Source organism: Dama dama, chromosome 5 (genome assembly GCF_033118175.1).
Source record: "Dama dama isolate Ldn47 chromosome 5, ASM3311817v1, whole genome shotgun sequence".
NCBI classification, from domain to species: domain Eukaryota; kingdom Metazoa; phylum Chordata; class Mammalia; order Artiodactyla; family Cervidae; genus Dama; species Dama dama.
In genome coordinates, this window is record NC_083685.1 from 35,997,595 (window position 1) to 36,016,353 (window position 18,759).

Below are 18,759 nucleotides of genomic sequence, written 5' to 3' on the forward strand. Positions count from 1 at the left end.
GATTTTTACAATATCACTGAAGTCTAATCTCTGGCTCCACAGTATTTAGAGGCTGTTGTGTTGACAGTTGCAGTGATTCTATCTTTCATCTTGATAAACACAAAGTCAGTGAATTTTTAAGCTCAGAAGTTTCTGTGGTGTTTTCTGTTACCTTCTTATTTTTGCCTCAGGTAGAAGGTTCTCTGCTGGTACATTTTTTAAAAATATTTTTATTTTATTTGGATAACTGCTTTACAATGTTGTGATGGTCTCTGCAGTAGAACAATGTGAATCAGATACACACACACACACACACACACACATATCTCACCCTTTCACCCCCCATCTCTCCCCTCTATGTTGTCACAGAGCACTGGGCTAGGCTCCCTGTATTATAAAGCAGCTTCCCACTAGCTATCTGTTTTACACATGGTAGTATAAATATATATACATGTAAACACTGCTTTCTCAATTCTTACCACCCTCTCCTTCCCATGCTGTGCCCTCAAGTCCATTCTCTATGTCTAAGTCTCTATTCCTGCCCTGCAAATAATTTCATGTGTTATTTTTTTAGATTCCATACGTATGCATTAATATGTGATATTTGTTTTTCTCTTTCTGGCTTATTTCACTCTGTATAACAGGTTCTAGGTTCATCCACATCAGTTCAACTGATTCAAATCCTTTTTATAGCTGAGTAATATTCCATTGTACATACATGGGAATATAAATTAATATAGTCACTATAGATAACAGTATGGAGATTGCTTTTAAAAAAAAACTAGGAATAAAACTATCATATGACCCAGAAATCACATTATTGCACATATACTCTGAGAAAACCATAACTCAAAAAGGTACATGTACCCCAATGTTCACTGCAGGACTATTTACTATAACCAGGACATGGAAGTAACCCAGATGTTCATTGACAGATGAATGGATAAAGAAGTTGTGGTGCTGGTCAGTTTTAAAGGCTCTGGAAGTCCTTCTAGGAAGAACCTGGGCTGGAGACTAGAATGCTCCCTGACAATTTGCAATGAATTTGTGAGCATCAACATTTAAGAGTTATTTTTTTTTCCTTTTAAAGTATCTAGAAGAGTCTGATTCTCTCTATTGAAACCCAAAGAAGATGACCCGAAACCAAGAAAGGAGTTGTAAACTCACTTTTTTTCTAAAGTATTAAGGATTTTCTTTCTACTTCTCTTTTCCACATTTTGTCTGTTTAGTACCACAGTCTGACCAGTATTCACTGACATTACAGTTTTGTTTTAAAGCATTGCCAAAGCTGATTTTAAAGCCTCTTGCAACAACACAAGAGAAGACTCTACACATAGACATCACCAACTGGTCGACACGGATATCAAATTGATTATATTCTTTGCAGCCAAAGATAGAGAAGCTCTATACAGTCAGCAAAAACAAGACCAGGAGCTGACTGTGGCTTAGATCATGAACTCCTCATTGCCAAATTCAGACTGAAATTGAAGAAAGTAGGGAAAACCACTAGACCATTCAGGTATGATCTAAATCAAATCCCTTAGATTTGGATTTAGATTTGGAAGTGAGAAACAAATTTAAGGGACTAGATCTGATAGAGTGCCCGATGAACTATGAATGGAGGTCAGTGACATTGTACAGGAGATAGGGATCAAGACCATCCACAAGGAAAAGAAATGCAAAAAGGCAAAATGATTGTCTGGGGAGGCCTTACAAATAGCTGTGAAAAGAAGAGAACCAAAAAGCAAAGTAGAAAAGGAAAGATATACCTATTTGAATGCAGAGTTCCAAAGAAGAGCAAGGAGAGATAAGAAAGCCTTCCTCAGTGATCATTGCAAAGCGATAGAGGAAAATAATAGAATGGGAAAGACTAGAGATCTCTTCAAGAAAATTAGAGATACCAAGCGAACATTTCATGCAAAGATGGGCTCAATAAAGGACAGAAATGGTATGAACCTAACAGAAGCAGAAGATATTAAGAAAAAGTGGCAAGAATACACAGAAGAACTGTACAAAAAAGATCTTCACAATCCAGATGATCACAATGGTGTGATCATTCACCTAGAGCCCAAATATCCTGGAATGTGAAGTCAAGTGGGCCTTAGGAAGCATCACTATGAACAAAGCTAGTGGAGGTGATGAAATTCCAGTTGAGCTATTTCAAATCCTAAAAGATGATGCTGCGAAAGTGTTGCACTCAATCTGCCAGCAAATTTGGAAAAGTCAGCAGTGGCCACAAGACTGGAAAAGGTCAGTTTTCATTCCAATCTCAAAGAAAGGCAATGCCAAAAAATGCTCACACTACTGCACAATTGCACTCATCTCACATGCTAGTAAAGTAATGCTCAAAATTCTCCAAGCCAGGCTTCAACAATACATGAACCATGAACTTCCAGATGTTCAAGCTGGTTTTAGAAAAGGCAGAGGAACCAGAGATCAAATTGCCAACATCCACTGGATCATTGAGAAAACAAGAGAGTTCCAGAAAAACGTCTATTTCTGCTTTACTGACTATGCCAAAGCCTTTGACTGTGTGGATCACAACAAACTGAAAAATTCTTCAAGAGATGGGAGTATCAGACCACCTGACCTGCCTCTTGAGAAATCTGTATGCAGGTCAGGAAGCAACAGTTAGAACTGGAAATGGAACAACAGACTGGTTCTAAATAGGAAAAGGAGTACATCAAGGCTGTTTATTGTCACCCTGTTTATTTAACTTATATGCCGAGTACATCATGAGAAATGCTGGGCTGGATGAAGCACAAGCTGGACTCAAGATTGCCAGGAGAAATATCAATAACCTCAGATATGCAGATGACACCATCCTTATGGCAGAAAGTGAAGAAGAACTACAGAGCCTCTTAATGAAAGTGAAAGAAGAGAGTGAAAAAGTTAGCATAATCTCAACTATTCAGAAAACAAAGATCATGACATCTGGTCCCATCACTTCATGGCAAATAGATGGGGAGACAGTGGAAACAGTGGCAGACTTTAATTTTGGGGGGGCTTCAAAATCACTGCAGATGGTGACTGTAGCCATGAAATTAAAAGATGCTTACTCCTTAGAAGGAAAGTTATGACCAACTTAGCATATTAAAAAGCAGAGACATTACTTTGCCAACAAAGGTCCGTCTAGTCAAAGCTATCGTTTTTCCAGTAGTCATGTATGGATGTGAGAGTTGGAATATAAAGAAAACTGAGCATCCAGGAATTCATGCTTTTGAACTGTGGTGTTGAAAAAGACTTTTGAGAGTCCTTTGGACTGCAAGGAGATCCAACCAGTCCATCCAACACTCAGGAGATCAGTCCTGAATGTTCATTGGAAGGACTGATGTTGAAGCTGAAACTCCAATACTTTGGCCACCTGATGTGAAGAACTGACTCATTTGAAAAGACCTTGATGCTGGGAAATATTGAAGGCGGGAGAAGGGGATGACAAAGGATGAGATGATTGGATGGCATCACCGACTCAATGGACAGGAATTTGGGTAGACTCCGGGAGTTGGTGATGGACAGAGAGGCCTGGCATGCTGCAGTCCGTGGGGTCACAAAGAGTCGGGCACAACTGAGCGACTGAACTGAACTGAAAACTGTTTTTATATAGAGGGATCCCCAACCGCTGTATTTAATGCCTGATTATCTGAGGTGGAACTGATGTAATAATGATGGAAATAAAGTGCACAATAAGTGCTTGAGTCACCCCAAAACCATCCCCCACCCATGGTCAATAGATAAATTGTCTTCCATGAAACTAGTCCCCAGTGCCGAAAAGGTTTTGGACTGCTGTTTATTAAATGGACACTTCAAAAATTTTATAGCTCTGCTCCTCCACTACTTAGCCTGACATGCTCACTTTATCTAGAACAACTGCTTTTTCTCTAATAAATAAGCACATTTTTATTCTAAAGAGATGTTTCTTTAGTGAATGAAAGCTGCCATGGATTAACTAGAGGTAAATCAGAAATCCAGAAGGTCCTTTTCCTCTACGCATTTTCTCTGTGATGAGAAGATATTAACCTCTAAAATGCATCTCTCTGTTCCTACTGGTATTCTTACCACCCTGGTATAATCTTCTCCCAAATTTTGCTAAGATTGGTCTATGTGATCAGCAGACTAATAGAAGTGCTAAACAGTCAGGTTATAAGGACTGTAGGGAGTTCTCTTATGGATTCCTTGTTTGCGCATGCCCTTATTCCCTCTCTTTCTTTCCTCACTCACTCTGGGGAGGCAAGCATCCCCATCGTGTAAGCAACCCATGGAGAGGTCCATACATCAAGGATCCAAGCCCCTTGTGCTCAGACCTCTGAATGAGTTTGGAGAAGACTGGTGCCTTCAGGAGTGTATCGTCCCACGGACAAATCAAGTGTAACACATGAAAGACACTGAGTCAGAACCACCCACTAAGTTACGTTGGCATTCTTGAGCCTCAGAGAGTGTGTGAAATAATACACAATTTCCCTAACTGTTCAGGTGCTTTGTTACATAATAAATATCAAATACAACATATAGATATGAAAATAGATACATGTTTATGTATACGCATGTGTATGTGTGTATATATATATATATGGATATATATTTACATTTAACTTTGACAAATGATGCTGATTAAATTTTTAAAAGAGTATTTAAAATTAACATTGATTTCAGCACAACAGTGGAATAATGATCAAATGCCTTAAAGTGACTTAAAATATAAACATTTACTGCCATCTATTGGTGATTTTAATAACTTCCATGTTTATTTAGTGATGCTTACTTTTTTTTAGTATGCGCTATATTTGAAACGGGGCTTTCCAGGTGGTTCAGTGGTAAAGAATCCGCCTACCGATGCAGGAGATTCGAGTTTAATCCTGGGCAAGCAAGATCCTTTGAAGGAGGAAATGGCAAGCCACTCCAGTATTCTTGCCGGAAAAATCCCATGGACAGAGGAGCCTGGCGGGCTATAGTATGTGGGGTCACAAAGAGTCAGACACGACTGAGCATGCACATAGATGAAATACACAAATATATTCAAACTCTTGAATATCAGCTGTCCTATACTGCAGAATATTTTGTTATTCATATTATCTAGTTAGATAAAAACTTATCTTAAGGAAAATGTAAGTAAGTGTTAGTTGCTCAGTCATGTCCAACTTTTGTGACCCCATGGACTGTAGCCTGTCAGTCTCTTCTGTCCATAGGATTCTCTAGGCAAGAACACCAGAGTGAGTAGCCATTCCCTTCTCCAGGGAATCTTTCTGACCCAGGGGTTGAACCAGATATCCTGCATGGCAGACAGACTCTTTACCGTCTGAGCCACCAGGCTCAGCCACCAGGGAAATCCCTGGCGCACATTCATTATAATGACAAAACTTCTTTAAAAGTCTTTTTTGCTATACATATTTATATTTTAAGTTCAAACTCTCCTTAAAGTGTCTAATTTTTTTACTTAATAACTTATTTTATGTCAATAATAAATGCAAATTTATTTTCAACATGGTTTTAGTGTAAAGTTTAGTGTAAAGTTTGATAAGCTGACAATGGCTATGAGTAATGAAGAGCTGGTTCATTAACTAAATTGCATTATTCTAAGCAAATTTAATTAATGAATTTTTATATTGAATAAATTGAAATATAATTTATGACTTGTGGTATTTATAAATTACTAATAAGAATACTTAAGCAGGAAAATATAAAGTTCACATTAACCATTGAAAAAATATTAGGTAACTCTCAAAACTGAAGATAAGGAAACAGAAAAGCATCAGAACTCCTATTACATTCCATGCCTCACTGTCTTAAGTAATAGAAATCAATGATCAATTTTCACTCAAAATTTCATGCAGAACTCTTATCTTTTAGAATAACTGCTCTGATGACAACCATTAAATGTTTATATTTCATAGTATCAAGTGCCTCTCAGCTGCTGTTTTTCTCCACACAATTTATCTTCTATATTTTTTATTCTGTACATTGTTTATCTCATTTTGAATAGTTGCTAAGTGTTTAATAATCATGATAATGAATTCTCAGAAAGAACAATGTAAGATACAAAGAAGATGATAGATAAATAATTATTCCTCTTGCTTTATTGGGTTTCCCTTGTGGTTCAGCTGGTAAAGAATCCACCTGCAATGTGGAAGACCTGGGTTCGGTCACTGGGTTGGGAAGATCTCCTGGAGAAGGGAAAGTCTACCCACTCCAGTATTCTGGCCTGGATCACAAAAAGTCAGACACGACTGAGTGACTTTCACTTCACTTTCATTTTTCCCTTTCCTCATGCAATGATTAGAATAAAAATTCTAAAAACAATACTAAGTCCAACTCAAGCAGATTGAATTTTTTTCTTTTGTTAGACTCACTTCTACCTATAAATTTTTCTGTCCCAGTAGGCTAGTCACTGTAGATAATTGGTTAGTGTGATATTTCCAGGCTGAGTAGAATAGTTATGTTACTAAAAGCATTTTTTTATAGGCAGTACATTGACATTTGCATAATTTAAGGAAAAAAATGAATCCTCATTAGTACTTTTTATCTATGTATTTCCTATTCAATATTTTGATCACTTACTCCCTTCTGTGTAGAAGACAGGAAAAATATCTCTTTCATAAGAAAGAATTGATGTCTGTATGAGCTGCACATACAGTGCAATGCAGCACATTTATTTTCCTAAAGTTCCTTTTTAGTGCATAAGATGAGGTAGAGTTAGTGAGGAGAAGGAAATGGCAACCCACTCCAGTATTTTTGCCTGGAGAATCCCAGGGACAGAGGAGCCTAGCTGGCTGCCGTCTATGGGGTCACACAGAGTTGGACATGACTGAAGCGACTTAGTAGCAACATTAGCAGTTAGTGAAGGATAAGAAAATGTTGATTGAGAAGAAATTTATGAGGATCCAATTGACATTATTTTGCTTCTTACTTATACTTTTTGCCAACTAATGACAATTGTGGCTGAATGGGTCAGAAAGAAATTAGCAAAAACTAGAAAATAATTTCATAATGTGCAATTAATGAGCAATTTTCTTTGATGGCTCTTTTATAAGTGTGGGATAATACAGAAATTTATCCACAAAGGACACTTCATTCTCCTGTTTATAGTTAATTTTGACTTCGTTAACAAATATTTTCTTGCAACCATACTGACCTTATAAATTTGTGTTTGAAAAACAGGAAGAAATATTTTAACAATGATTTATTTTGTACTTATCAGTTGCCAAAGAGCACAAATATAGCCATTTTTGACATGGTTTTCTAAAATGTCTTATGTTCAAATAAAATGTGAAAATAATTGACTATAATACATATTTTATTACAAACTATACAAAAGAGTACAAAATTCTATAAAGGGAAATCAATAGAAATATATATACAGTCTACATATTGTATCAGTCTTCATACTTAGTGACTCAAACTGATCAACCACCTTGACACCAGTAACACATCTAATCTTTTAGTTTATTCTAACTATTGTTACTATGTACTGTCAACTATTATGTATTTAGAATAAAAAATAATAAAAAAAATTGATGTTGACCAAGGAAATCACAATTCTAATTTAATTTGTATTATTTAATTACTAATAGATCAACTTGTACCACAAACAACTATCTACACAGTGAATGCCTTAGTACATTGAACACATCAACCACTAATTGCCTAGAACATGATGAGCCTGCTTAATATATTCTAGCAGAAATGGAATCTGATATTCTAGGGAAACAGACTAACTACGAAGATGGAGTTACAAGAACCTTTGGCAGCATGGAAAACTTCTTGTGATCATGAGAGCAAGAGCAAAAAAAAAATAAAATAAATGAGATGAAGGAAAAAAGAAGACAAGTATAAAATAAACACATTTAGAAAGTGGAAATGAAAGAGAGATGTTTCCAAAATATATTGTTATATATCTCAATCTGTGAATCCTATGGGATGAAGACTTGCTAGATGAGTGAAAGGACTAGAGAATGTCACTGGAACCAGTTTATGGTCTGAGTCCTTTGGAAGTGAACTGGTTTCTTGGCACTTACTTGTTCATTCAGTTCTCCATTAATTAATTCAATGAATATATATTTAGCACTTTCCATATTATAGACACAGTTCTAAAGTACACAGTACTGAGTATTCCACAGTGAACAAAATATTTATCTGCCCTTCTTGAGTTTGAGGTTTGGTTAGGTATTGCTTCTTGCTGCAAGAGTTTCATTGTCAGGTGTGATTTAATACTTACCTTACAAAGGTAATGAAGAGCTATTCACCCATGGGGGTAGGCTTAGGTGCAGTATCCTTACAACAATCCACTCCTGACTGATACTTGAAGACTGGTCTCTAAACTCAGTTAGTTAAATTAGATACAATATTAATTTTTCCTTTGAGATTCCTGATAGCATAACAACTTAGCATTCTGCTTGTCAATTTAGTTTGGGGTCTGTTTTTGTAAAAAGTCACCTTCAGGCAGACTGTTCCCCAAATTAATAAGACTGACATTTTCCCTTTATGAATATCTCTGTGTTACTGTAGCTTGCCCTCATTTTTCACCTGGTAACGACTTTGATCTCAGAACAGATGGTACCTAGGAGACGCATCAGAAGAATGACAATCTTCAATATTCTCATAGTTGCCCTCATGGCCCTTGTTACATGAAAACCCCACCCTCACAGTGAAACAATTTTCACCTTGAGGAAATGAGGAGAGAGATCCAGTAGAAAGTCTTGGAAAGACCTGGGTGTATAGCTCCCCCAGTTATAGGATTATTCTCCTCTGTTTCTGATTCCCTTAACCTAATGACATGATAGAAATTAGAAAGTCTAAAGATAAAACTTCCAGAATCATCTGGTAAATGTTCTCTTGCCTCTATCTCATAGCCCTAAATTTAGTAATACAGATGATATTGAACTTTACCACAAAACAGGTGAGTTATGAAATATACCTAACCTTCTGCTTTTCAACACTCTCCAACTCCACCATTCTGTGTTCTGGGACACGGCGTGCTACAAGGAACCAACCACTTTCCCCCATATGATGTGGGTAAGATGCACTGTCTACTCTTTCTCAGGATTTCCATAAGACTCATGTGACACCCTTGCTTGCCTATGACAAGTCCAAACACAGACCTTTTCCCTTCTGCCTGAACATGCAGACGAGGTCAGACACAGATTGCCAAACCCCCTGTATTTTGATGAACAATTAACTGATATTAGAACTTTTACCCCTGAAACAAAAGAGACACAGAGATGAACATTTCCTATAAAGCTAACTGACCAGGACTTTTTCTTTTTGCAAAGCAATTCCAACTGTAAACCACATCACATGTAATATCTCTACTCTTCCCATAAAGTGTAAGCTGAAACCACCTGCTGATACACTGTCAATCTCAGATCTGGGGCGCTCTCTCTATTGCAATAGCCAGAATGAGATCAAAGTCTTTATCTGTTTGATTTTCATCTTTGACATGTATTTAGACCAAGCTCTATTGTCCTGTATAAGCTGTGGATGTTAAAGATAATTTTTAGTGTACATCAATAATCATGTACAACTCCACTAATAAGATATGACAAATCCAATGAGATAATCTATAAGTGCATCTAGGCAGTGCTGTATGCTTATGGCTAGACCCAATGGATGTAGAAGGACAAATATACTTCCATTATTTAAACATTATCACCCACACCCGTGCTCCTTTTAGAATATTACTAATCTCTCTATTGGTTATCTTAATGGTGCTGTTTTTCTCCTACATCCCTCAAATAACTCTTTCTTATTTAAAAAAGAAATCGTGTTTATGCCTGAATTTCACTTCAAACACAGCTACCACGGGGGTTTATCCATCCCCATCCATAGGCAGTATTTAGTGGAAAAACTGACAGTAGAGAACTCTCTCCTCATTTTTGCAAATTGTGTGAGAAATTGGTTTATCTGGTCTTTAGCAACCTAAGACTAAGTAGAGAAATGATTCAAGCAACAAGGATACAAAATTGTGAGATTTTTTTTCCCCAATAGCACTGAAGCTGTTGACCTGGAACCTGAATTTCTCTATTGTATTATCATTGAGGCAGAAAGAAGTAAGAAATACACTCTAACATATTTACACTCAGCTGTCATCAAGTTTCCACAGAGCACCGTGTCTGCTCTGTGTTAAGGTGTTCTAGGTTCTGAGAGACTGCAGGGAAGGTTTTGGGTGCTCCATCCCCACAAAGGACTAATAGTTTCCCACCCCACACAGTGCCTACACAATTGAGCTTACATAATCATTAAGGAGCTGCTTTTTATAACCACTCTTTCTAAAGAGATGGTTTTGAAAGTAAAATGATAAAATATAAGTGTATTCTAGATACAAATAGTGCCTTCCCAGCAAATGTTAGTTCTATAGATGCTGCAAACACACACACACATTTTACTTTTAAAATCAAAATAATAGCTTTGCTGTCATTAGCTTTATTTTATCTATGCTTTTAAACATTCCAGGTAGCATGTATTTTCCTCCACTTTAATGTTCTCCCAAAAAGGTCATTTAATATTAATAAATTATATCCATAGGGCAAAGGGAGAGATATTTCCTTTGAATTATTAGCCCATGTTTATCCAAGTCACATTCAGATGCAGTCCTTTCTACAAGTCATTGACATTTCAGGATAAATGAGATAACACATTTCAATGAATATGAGGAAAGTCAAATCACCAGAGGCTAGAGTGAGGGATTATGGGGAAATTCATTTTCCTTGCCTGTTGCCCTTCATTAACAAAAATGAGAAACTGAGATCATTAAAGAGCTGGTTGAGAATTAGAGAGGAAAATAACACTTACCAATAAAGCAACTCTCAGGGAATAATAACAGGATAAATAATGGAATACTCCATAGGCCTATTTCTTCTAATTCCCATTAAAGCACAAATCTTAGCACTGAGAATTCTAGCAACATATTTGTAAGGACAACTATTGATTGATATTTTAGCTAACATGTCTTTTGAATTCAGGAATATTTGCCTTATATTTTAAAGAACATGCTGAGAAAATATGGTAAAATATACACTGTTTCCAGGGAAGTAAACTCAAGAGAAAGGGCTTTTCAGAATACAATACTACCACTCACTTTTATCTTATAATCCTGTAATATCAACATACAGGGAGAGAGGACTAGTGAATAAAATATGTTTTGTGCCTTCAAGTCACAAGAGAATAACCTGCCTTTTGTCATTTGGTTGAGATCTTGCCCAGTAAATTGCAAATCCTCATCCTTTGTTATATTCTTGCAAAGTCTACAAACAGGATAAAACAACTGAAAGATTCAATATTGTTCTAAACCATAAAGCCTAGTGAATTCCTCCTAGTAGCACAGGTCACAATAATAAGATTTGAGTGACAGGTTTTAGAAAACTCTATAAATTAAGTTAATAGACATATTTTAGCATACTTTTTAATGCATGATAATTAATGACAACACTTTATAAGATTAACATTAATCAGTCAATAATAGTCATATTCTGCATATCTTGTGTGTTTTCTGACATTCATATTTCAGTATGACAATAAATGATGTTGCTACTCAAATTCCTCAGCATTAATAAATGTACCAAGACATTTTTGAAGTATAAGTAATGTTTACAAAAGGAAAGAAGGAGCACACTGCAGATTTAATTAGGAATTTGGTAAGTAACTCAAAGAATACCTGTAAATGTATTGTTGAGTAGTTTAACAAAAAACTTTACTTAGAATGAATGAAGAAAGTGTGTTAGTCGGGGCGTCCCTGGTGGCTCAGATAATAAAGAATTTGCCTGCAATGTGGGAGACACAGGTTCCATCCCCAGTTTGGGAAGATCCCCTGCAGAAAGGAATGGCAACCTACTTCAGTATTCTTGACTGGGAAATCCCATGAATGAAGAAAGAATAAAACATTAGTTGAAGTCAGAATAAATACAGTTGTTCTGAATAAGACCTAGTTAATGAAAAAAAGTTATAAAAATGCTATTTTTATATAATATACAGAAAGAAGAACCTGAAGTACATCCATCTAAAATTTTTCTGTCACTGACCAGGAAACAGAAAGATAAATAGGTAGCTAGGGAGCCAGTAGCTGAGTACTTGAAAATGCCCTAGGAAGAATTCAGTGCTATAGATGAACCTATTTCCAGGGCAGATATAATAGAGATGCAGACATCGAGAATGGACACAGTTGAAGAGAAACGGAGGACGGAACAAATTAGGAGACTAAAATTGATGTATATACACATATACACAACCATGTGTAAAATTGATATCTAGTGGGAAGCTGCTTATAGCACAGGGAGCCCAGTTTGGTACTCTGTGATGACATAGAGTGGAAGAATGTAGGAGGGTGAGGGGGGCCCAAGAGGGAGGGGATATACCTATGTGTAAGGATGATTCACTTCATTGTACAATAGAAACTAACACAAATTATAAAGCAAGTATGTCCTAATTACATATATATATGTAATTTTATTACATGTTTTCTCTTTAATTACATCTTTTTGATCACTCCTATCCTCTGAAGTCAAATTCCATAAATACTTAGGGTTCCCAAGTAATATAATGATAGAATGGGTTGTCCCTAATTTGATTTCTTCAAAAGGCATTTCCTGAACATCTAACCTATTATAGGAGAAGGAAATGGCAACCCACTCCAGTACTCTTGCCCGGAGAATCCCAGAGACAGAGGAGCCTGGTGGGCTGCCATCTATGGGGTCGCACAGAATCAGACACGACTGAAGCGACTTAGCCGCAGCAGCAGCAGCAGCAACCTATTATAAACCAGGCGGTGATTAAAAAAAAATTGATAAAAATAAAAAATAATCTTTGTAATTTCAGGGTTTCTAAAAATTAAAATATAAATAATTATAATTGGCATAAATATGTATACATATGAACACATGTGTGTGCTATACACATGTGTGTTTACAGCCTGTGTATGTGTATTCTCATTAAACAACTGATGATGTACCAAGAAGTGTCCAGAGAAGTATATTCATCTGGAGATTTTTCTGCCTCTCAGAGCAGCAGATTAACCAGCATATTTACCTTTTAAAAATTCTTTTAAGTTTTTTGAAAGGTCAATTATGAGAACACATACATGTAATTTTAAAAACCAGAACTGAATTTTTGAACAACAAATGTAGATAATGAAAATAGAGAAGTTCCTTTCAATTTAAGGATGTCGCTCAAGTATTGGTTGGTACATTCAGCCCTTAACCAGCTGGATTTTGTCGATTGATTCCTGGGACAGAAAGTGTAGCTTCTCAGGCGGGCTGTGTACAAGTTAAGGAAGTATCTCCACTCTTCTTAAATAAGGAGAAGGTGAACAATGTCATTGAGCTCAATTAATCATTACAAACATAAACGTGATAGAAATCATGTGAAGTAGTTCCCAAGGTAAATTTCAAAAGTATAAATGCCAATTTAAAAGTGAGAGGGAAGAATGAGGAAAACACAAAGCCAAGTAGATTTTAAAATCTTTTAATTTAAAAAATTTTTATTTTATATTGGAGTATAGAAGTTGGCTTAAAGCTCAACATTCAGAAAACTAAGATCATGGCATCCGGTTCCATCACTTCATGGCAAATAGATGGGGAAATAGTAGAAACAGTGGCTGACTTTATTTTTCTGGGCTCCAAAATCACTACTGACAGTGATTGCAGCCATGAAATTAAAAGACGCTTACTCCTTGAAAGGAAAGTTGTAACCAACCTAGACAGCATATTGAAAAGCAGGAGCATTACTTTGTCAAAAAAGATCTGTCTAGTCAGGGCTATGGTTTTTCCAGTAGTCATGTATGGATGTGAGAGTTGGACTATAAAGAAAACCAAGTGCCAAAGAATTAATGCTTTTGAACTGTGGTGTTGGAGAAGACTCTTGAGAGTTCCTTGGGCTGCAAGGAGATCCAACCAGTCCATCCTGAAGGAGATCAGTCCTGGGTGTTCATTGGAAGGACTGATGCTGAGGCTGAAACTCCAATACTTTGGACACCTGATGCAAAGAGCTGACTCACTGGAAAAGACCCTGAGGCTGGTAAAGATTGAGGGCAGGAGGAGAAGGGGATGACAAAGGATGAGATGGTTGGATGGCATCACCAACTCAATGGACATGGGTTTGGGTGGACTCCAGGAGTTGGTGGTGGACAGAGAGGCCTGGCATTCTGCAGTTCATGGTGTCGCAAAGAGTTGGACACGACTGAGTGACTGAACTGAACTGATAGTTGATTTACAATGTTGTGTTAGTTTCAGATGTACAGCAAAGTAATTCAGCCATACAAATACACGTATTAATTCCTTTTCAGATTACTTTCCCATGCAGGTTAATTCAGGATATTAAGCAGAGCTTTATGTACTATGCAGTAGTTCCTTGTTGATGATCTATTTTATATATAATTGTGTGTATATCCTAACGCCAGCCTAATTTACCTCTTTCCTCTTAAGTTTCTTTTCTAAGTCTGCGGGTCTGATTCTGTTTAATAAATAAGTTCATTTATATATCATTTGTATATATTTCTCAGATCCCACATGTAAGAGTATCATATATGTCTTTGTCTGACTTACATCATTTAGTATGATGATATCTAGATCCATCCATGTAGCTGCAAATGACATTGCTTCATTATTTTTATGGCTGAGTAATATTCATTTTGTATACATACACCGCATCTTCTTTATCCATTCCTCTGTTGATGAATATTTAGGTTGCCTCCATGTCTTGGCTATTGTAGACAGTGCTTCTTGAACATTGGGGTGCATGTATCTTTCTGAATTAAGATTTTCTCTGGGTATATAACCAGGAGTGGGATTGATGGATAACATGGTAGCTCTATTTTTAATTTTTCAAGGAACTTCCCTACTGTTCTCCATAGTGGCTGTACCAATTTACATTGCCACCTATAGTATAGAGGGTTCACTTTTATCCATATCCACACTAGGATTTGTTGTTGGTAGACATTTTGATGACAGCTATTCTGCCAGTGTGAAGTGATACCTCATTGCAATTTTGATTTGCATTCTCTTATAATTAGCAATGGTGAACATCTATTCATGTGCCTTTAGGTCATTTGTATGTTTTCATTAGAGAAATATCTATTTATGTCTGCCCATTTTTTGATTAAGCTTTTTTTTTTTTTTGCTTTTTGTTTGTATTTTATATTGAGCTGCATGAGCTCTTTCAACATTTTAGAGATAAATCCCTTATCTGGTGTATCATTTGCAAATATTCTGTACCATTCTGTGGGGTGTGTTTTCATTTTATGGTTTTCTTTGCTGTACAAGTTTTTAATTAAATTCCATTTCTTTATTCTTGTTTTCATTTTAATTACTCTAAGTTGTTGTCGTTGTTCAGTCACTAAGTCATATATGACATTTTACAACTCCATAGACTGCAGCATACCAGGCTCCTCCATCTTTCACTATCTCCCAGAGTTTGCTCCAATTCATGTCCTTTGAGTCAATGATATTATCTAACCATCTTATCCCCGGCTGCCCCTTCTCCTTTTATCTTCATTCTTTCCCAGTATCAGGGTCTTTTCCAATGAGTTGAATCTTTTCCTCTGGTTGCCAAAATACTGGAGCTTCAACATCAGTCCTTCCAGTGCATATTCAGGGTTGATTTCCTTTAGGACTGACTGGATTGATCTCCTTGCAGTCCAAGGGACAATCAAGAGTATTCTTCAGCACCACAATTCAAAAACATCAGTTCTTCGACACTTCTTCTGTGTATACTTGCCACTTCTTAATCTATTCTGCATCTGTTAGGTGCTTACTTTTCCTGTCCTTTATTGTGACCATTCTTGCATGAAATGTTCCCTTAATAGCTCCAATTTTCTTGACATTTCAAAAAAGTGTCAAGAAAAAATTATCCTGCCTTTCCCATTCTATTGTTATGCTGTATTTCTTTGCATTGTTCATTTAAGAAAGCCTTCCTAGCTCTCCTTGCTATTCTCTAGAACTCTCCATACAGTTGAGTATACCTTTAATTTCTCCCTTGATATTTGCATGTCTTCTTTTCTCAGCTATTTGTAAAGCCTCCTCAGACAACCACTTTGCCTTCTTGAATTTCTTTTTCTTTGAGATGGTTTTGGTCACTTCCTCCTCTACAGTGTTATGAACCTCCATCCATAGTTTTCTAGGAATTCTGTATACAAGATCTAATCCCTTGAATCTATTTATAATTTCCACTGTATAATTGTAAGGGATTTGATTTAGGTCATACCTGAATGGCCTAGTGATGTTCCCTACTTTCAATATAAGCCTGAATTTTGTAACAAGGAGCTCAAGATCTGAGCCACAAGTGTTATTTTGCTGACTATATAGAGTTACTCCATTTTCACCTGAAAAGAATATATTCAATCTGATTTTAGTATTGACCCTCTGGTGAGGTCCATGTGTAGAGTCATCACTTTTGTTTTTGGAAAATGGTGTTTGCTATGACCAACATGTTCTCTTGACAAAACTCTGTTAGCCTTTGCCCTGCTTCATTTTGTACTCCAAGGCCAAACTTAACCTGTTACTCCAGGTATCTCTTGACTTCCTACTTTTGCATTCTAATCCCCTATGTTGAAATAGACATCTCTTTTTGGTATTAGTTCTAGAAGGCCTTGTAGGTCTTCATAGAACCAGTTGACTTCAGCTTCTTCAGTATTTTTGGTTGGGGCATAGACTTGGATTACTGTGATATTGAATGCTTTGCCTTGGAAACCAGCCAAAATTGTTCTGTCATTTTTTAGGTTGCACCCAGGTACTGCATTTCAGACTCTTTTGTTGACTATGAGCACTATGCCACTTCTTCTAAGGGATTCTTCCCCACAGTAGTAAATATAATGATCATCTGAATGAAATTAAAAGACACTTACTCTTTGAAAGAAGAGTTATGATCAACCTAAACAGCATATTAAAAAGCAGAGACATTACTTTGCCAACAAAGATCCGTCTAGTCAAGGCTATGGTTTTTCCAGTAGTCATGTATGGATGTGAGAGTTGAACTATAAAGAACACCGAGTGCTGAAGAATTGATGCTTTTGAACTGTGGTGTTGGAGAAGACTCTTGAGAGTTCCTTGGGCTGCAAGGAGATCCAACCAGTCCATCCTAAAGGAGATCAGTCCTGGGTGTTCATTGGAAGGACTGATGTTGAAGCTGAAACTCCAATACTTTGGCCACCTGATGTGAAGAGCTGACGCATTGGAAAAGACCCTGATGCTGGGAAAGATTGAAGGTGGGAGGAGAAGGGGACAACAGAGGATAAGATAGTTGGATGGCATCACCGACTCAATGGACATGAGTTTGGGTAAACTCCGGGAGTTGATGATGGACAGGGAGGCCTGGCATGCTGCAGTCCATTGAGTCGCAAAGAGTCAGACATGACTGAACTGAACTGAACTGAATTAAATTTGCCATCATCCAATTCACAGGACCTAACATTCCAGGTTCTTTTGCAATATTGTTCTTTACAGCCTCAGACTTTACTTTTACCACCAAACACATCCACAACTGAGCATCATTTCTGCTTTGGGCCAGCTGCTTCATTCTTTCTGGAGCTTTTTATAATTGCCCTCCACTTTTCACTAGTAGCATATTGGACATCTTCTGACCAAGGGGTTCATTTTCGATGTCATATATTTTTGACTTTGCATACTGTTCATGGATTTTTCATAGTAACAATACTGGAGTGGTTTGCCATTCCCTCCTCTAGTGGACTAAAATTTGGTAGAACTCTTCACTAAGACCCATCTGTCTTGGGTGGCCCTGCATGGCATGGTTCACAGCTTAATTGAGTTATGCACACCTCTTCACCTCTACAAGGCTATGATCCATGAAGAGTAATTTCTCTAAGAAGTGGATCCAAAAAAATATTGCTGTCTTTTATGTCAGAACTTTCTGCCCATGTTTTCCTCTAAGAATTTTGTAGTATCTTACACTTAGGTATTTAATTCATTTTTAGCTTATTTTTGTGTTGTTTTTGTTCAGTAGCTAAGTCATGTCTGACTCTTTGTGACCCCATGGAATGCATCACACCAAGCTTCCCTGTCCTTCACTCTCTTCCAGAGTTTGCTCAAACTCATGTCGATTGAGTCAATGATGCCATCCAACCATTTAATCCTCTATTGTTCCCTTCTCCCCCTGCCTTCTATATTTCCCAGCATCTGGTTGTTTTCCAATGTGTTGGCTCTTTGCATCAGATGGCCAAAGCATTGGGTCTTCAACTTCAGCAACAGTCCTTCCAATGAATATTCAGGGTTGATTTCCTTCGGGATTGACTGATTTGATCTCCTTGCTGTCCAAAGGACTCTCAAGAGTCTTTTGAACTCACAACAGTTTAAAAGCTTCAATTCTTTGGCCCTCAGCCTTCTTTATGGTCCAGCTAGCACATCTGTTTATGACTACTGGAGAACCATAGATTTGACTATACAGACCTTTGTTGGCAAAATGATATCTCTGCTCTTTAATGTGCTGTCTAGATTTGTCATAGTTTTCCTTTCAAGGAGCAAGCGTCTTTAAATTTCATGGCTACAGTCATCATCAGCAGTGATTTTGGAGCTCAAGAAAACAAAATCTGTCATTGCTTCCCCATCTGTTTGCCATGAAGGGATGGGACCAGATGCCATAATCTTAGTTTTTGAATGTTGAGTTTTAAGCCAGCTTTTTCACTCTCCTCTTTTACCCCCATCAAGAGGCCCTTTAGTTCCTTTAGTTTCATGTCTTATGATTAAGTTTTTAAACCATTTTGAATGAATATTTGTATATGGTGTGATATAAAGTTCCATGTAATTGTTAAGTGTGTAGAAGTCCAATTTTTTCCAACATCATTTATTG